Genomic DNA, 3,583 nt, shown 5'->3' with positions numbered 1-3,583 from the left:
TGTGAGGGTGCCAGATCGTCTGGAACTAGAGTTACAGACAATTGTGAGCTGCCCTGTGGGTGCTGGGAGAACAGCCAGTGCTCTTAACTGCCAAGCCATCTCTCCAGCCCAAAATATTGACTTTGATGTAACTTTCCCTGGGAGATGTGGATAGATAGGACACCAGTGTCAGGGCAAACTAAGCATTCCTCCCAAGAATAACCTGGTGAACCCATGAGTTTATTGAGCTTACTTAGAAGAGCGTGGGTAAAGGGATACAAAGAGAGTTCGGGTGATCCCATAACAGTTCCTTGGGGTAAAGTCTAACGTCAGCAAAGTGACAAGTTCTTAAAAGCAGCACAGAGGGAGGAGGAGGGACTGGAATCTCGAGTGTGGGTCTAATGACTGCCCTTGCTCCCTTGTTCTAGAAGGGGAGGTTAATAATGCCTGGTATCATGAGGGCCCCATGCAGATAATCACAGGTGCTATGCCTTCAAAAATTTAATAATCAGTTCCAGAGGACAGCATTCCACACTGTATATTGCTCAATATGTTAACTAGCTATACCTGGTTGTATTTTTAAAAGAAGGCACATCCAGTAGAAAATACTTAGCCCTAAAAGAATGTCTAGGAACGCTAGCAGCTGTGCCGTTAGTGTGCATTTGGCACTTTTACTCCCACCGTTAAAAGATATTTGCATCCTCATGATCCCCCCCATGAAGACAGCAGCAGTCAGTAAACTATTTAGAGAAGGGAAGGTACTGGCTCACACTTAGATGGGAAAATGTGTTTAAGAAAGGAAGAGGAAAGTTTCCAATCTCAACCGTCCACCGTCTTCAGACTAGACGGCTTTACCCTATACAAAAAGCTAGTCTCAGTCTGTGGCGCACAGGTTGAACGAGTCCCGCACATCACTACGAGTGCCAGGGCCTCTCAGGTTACACACTATGAGAACCCCTCTGGTCAGCCTTGTTGATGGCTATTCATATGCAAATGCGGGCCCAGATCTTCTGACTTATCAAGAGAAGCTGGACATTCGTAGTGAAAGTCTAATATTTTAATGCTGAAAGTGAAAATAAACCCAAGCCTCATGTGATCTGAGCACGCATGCCTAGCATTGAGGGGGAGAATTCTGCTTGCTCACCACCCCCACCCCCACAGCCAACCCTACCCCCACCCCCGTGTACCTGGCTCCCTCTGGGGCTGTTTCCATAAGGAGCACAGGGCTGCATCCCTGCTGTCTGCACTCCGGGCCTCCTCTGCATTTCCTCTGCACCAGACTCCCACCAGCTCTCAAGTGCAGCTGTCCATCTCCTTAGCTCTTTTGTCAGTTTCTCTTTATTGACTCGGTTTTACTTCTTTGAGGGGGGATGGAAATGAAGTTGTGGCAGGGAAACTTTTTTGCATATGGTTTGTCTGTATATGAGCTATATTCTCCACTGACGGGAGTGGGAACAGGGTAAGGAGCCAATAGGGAGGGCTACTATCACACCCAGGAACTGGATAGGAAGAGAAGGGAGCAAAAGGACGGTCCACAGTGGTGAAACAGAGAGTACTAATCTACCAAGAAAATACCATGAGCATGCCAAGCCTTGGCTGCATTCAGTCCCCAGACAGGCTTGGAACTTAATGGGTTCCTCTGACACTGCAGACAGCTTTCCTGTATGTGTGTGTGGGGGTGGGTGGGTAGGGGGAGTGTAACATAAAAGACAACTATGTTTGCTCTTAAAAAAACAGGGAGTAAGATGACACAGAAAAGAAAGAAACTTTACTTTTATTGTTCTAAATAGATGTTGTGGGCTGGAGGGATGGCTCAGCGGTTAAGAGCACTGACTGCTCTTCCAGAGGTTCCGAGTTCAATTCCCAGCACCTGCATGGTGGCTCACAACCATCTGTAATGGTACCTGATGCCCTCTTCTAATATGCCTGAAGAGAGAGACAGTGGACTCACATAAAATGAATAAATAAATCTTTAAAAAAATAGATGTCATAACTGTCTGTAATGAATGATTTTGTTTATTGACAGTAATTTTGAAAATGTGCTTAGTAAAAACGGTCTCTTCTTGACATTTGGTGATGAAACTGCTTCATATGTGATGTTTTAGTAACACACACTATTTTTTAAATTGAAAAAAAAAAGAGAAATATCTATTTATCTGTGTAAGGGATGCACTCACGGTGGGCAGAGGGCAACTCGGAGGACTTGGTTTGCTCCTTCCACAGCATGGATTCCCAGGAAAGAACTGAGGGCCCTCAGGCTTGGCGGCAGGTGCCTTTACCCACTGAGCCACCCCACTGACCCCAGACGCGCCACTGATTAGTTCCTGCTGTGCACAAGGTGCCAGGCACTGTGGGGGAGAGGAACGGCAAACATCGGCTAGAATCTCTTCTGAAGCAGTTCACAGTGATAGATTTTCAAGGGGTACGAAGCTCCCTGTAAAGCCGTGTCAAATCTTAAACAGTTCCGAACAACGAAAAAACTCTGCACCAGACACCGGGCCCAGAAACATCACTTCACATCCACGTGAACATAATCTGAAACACATTTACTCCACTGTAGACACTTTTTTTTTTCTCCAAAGAAAAGTGCAAAATTGCACTTTCGGGGGAGCGCCTTTAAAATTTTAAACAGTAAGTGGTGCTAATATTTAATCTTGAGCCAACCTTGAGTCAAGTTGGAGGTTTCAGTTACTATATACAGTAATTTTGTCTCAGTGCTCCCTCCTTTTCTGACCTCCATATTGAGTATTCTCTTTAGAGAATCTCACGTATACTTGTGGAAAATGCTATCATAGATTTCCCCACTTTCTCCATACCTAGTACTAATGCTGGGGAGTCACATGAATCTTTCTATTCTCAAGGCTGATACAAATTATCAGTAAACACACGAAGACAATAAATAAAATAAAATAAAATAAAATAAAATAAATAAGCAATCAGGTGGTTCTGCCACCCAGTGAGGAGAATGAATTCCAGACGCTGCCAAAATAAAACAGGTTTGACTAATGTCATCCTTCATTTTATTTTGAGGCTTCTCTAGCAGGGTCAAGAGAAACCATTCAGGACCAGAGACCGGTGTAGACTCTGAGGACATCAGCTAACAATGAACTGGATTTTAGTTGAGTCACGGGGACTGTTATACAAAAAGATCGACTTAAATCCTGATGTGCTCTTTTCTTATGAGAATCGGCACAGTGACCCACCCCCTGGGTTTTCTGTGCAGCGACATCCTCAGTGCTGTAGAGCCGTGTGCACGTGGACCCTGTGACATCTATGGAAGTTGAATCCTGTTTTCCAGACGGATATAAAATTCATGTGGTTTTTAATACATTTTTAAGTAGTTCCTGACCCAGTATACAAAATTGAGAACAGGTGACCAATGTTTCCCAAAGAATGATAAAAATTCAGGGCATTTTAAAGAAGAAATACCTTCAGGGAAAGTTAACTGAAAATCTCAAGCTGTGCTTAAAATTATGTGGGTAAAGACAGGCCTGGAGCTCAGGGACAGAGAGCATTTTAACATCTATGTTTTAAACTTTTATCCATATGCTCTTCCCAGTCATTTATAAGCCTAGTGATGTGGGCGAGACTGCCCAGCAGGTCA

Source organism: Grammomys surdaster, unplaced genomic scaffold (assembly GCF_004785775.1).
Source record: "Grammomys surdaster isolate TR1022 unplaced genomic scaffold, NIH_TR_1.0 126039, whole genome shotgun sequence".
In the NCBI taxonomy this organism is placed as follows: domain Eukaryota; kingdom Metazoa; phylum Chordata; class Mammalia; order Rodentia; family Muridae; genus Grammomys; species Grammomys surdaster.
The sequence above is the reverse complement of the archived record's forward strand: the minus strand, read 5'-3'. Positions refer to the sequence as shown.